The sequence below is a fragment of the Sinocyclocheilus grahami genome, unplaced genomic scaffold (genome assembly GCF_001515645.1).
Source record: "Sinocyclocheilus grahami isolate Dianchi unplaced genomic scaffold, SAMN03320097.WGS_v1.1 scaffold440.1, whole genome shotgun sequence".
NCBI classification, from domain to species: domain Eukaryota; kingdom Metazoa; phylum Chordata; class Actinopteri; order Cypriniformes; family Cyprinidae; genus Sinocyclocheilus; species Sinocyclocheilus grahami.
Window position 1 is genome coordinate 1,837,245 of NW_015505619.1, and position 1,031 is coordinate 1,838,275.

Genomic DNA, 1,031 nt, shown 5'->3' on the forward strand with positions numbered 1-1,031 from the left:
CATGTGATTTAAAATCAGCACATCATTGGCTACCTTAAGGCCTGCCCTTTTAATTGTCATAGTGCCATATATTGTATTTTGTTTCAGAAAAACAAGGAAATGAGTATAAATTAATTGATGCCATATGGCAACTCCGTACCATAGAGGGATACAATTTTTAAATAATTACATCATATGAATCGGGGCTTTTTTTTTTCAGAGACTGCAGCATCACTTTACTGTATGTGTTTAACATTTTAAAATGGTCTACCGCAACAGACCTGTCAACACAGGACACAACAGTGTCTTTAGTCTCAGATAACAAATTTAAAATATAAAATGATTTTATTTACAAGAGTCATGTGTCATTTTTATTAATTGTGTTGGATAGCTTCTGATCATTAAATCAAAACTTGTGGTTTTATGACATCAATTACTGCTTTATTTATTATTTATCAGAACTAACTTAAAATGTTTTTTATGTATTTTATATTTCATTTTTTATTTCATTTAAGCAATTAATTAGGTCTTTTTTAACAGTTACACAAGCCATAATATGATTTTAAAAGAAAACTGCGCAAAAATGCAATTAGCGTACTGACAGTAATTAATTCAGTACAAAGAATGCTAAATGTATAATACCGGATTAATATCAATAATGCTAACAAAAACATAAGTGCATTAGTAACTATTGGTCTATATTAAACATTTGCCATCTTCCAACATTTATAATCCCAATTTTTTCCCCTAATATTGTTGATTATCATCTGTTAACTGTTGTAATTGACATTGAGGCAGTTGTGAGGTATTGTCGATACAGTATAAGATTATATGGTCATTTTTACAGCCACAGTTACGGAGATGTTTGTAGATCTCTATTCTTCTTGTAAAGCTAAACTGAATTTTAAGCATTATATGTAAATAAAAGTTAAGCAAAGTGATTAAAAAAAATGTGGAAAAGGGGAAAAAATTAGGGGGAAAAGTGAAAAAAAATGTGATTAAACATTAAAAGAAATTAACAATAAAACTCTGCACATGCTAATGAACTCCTG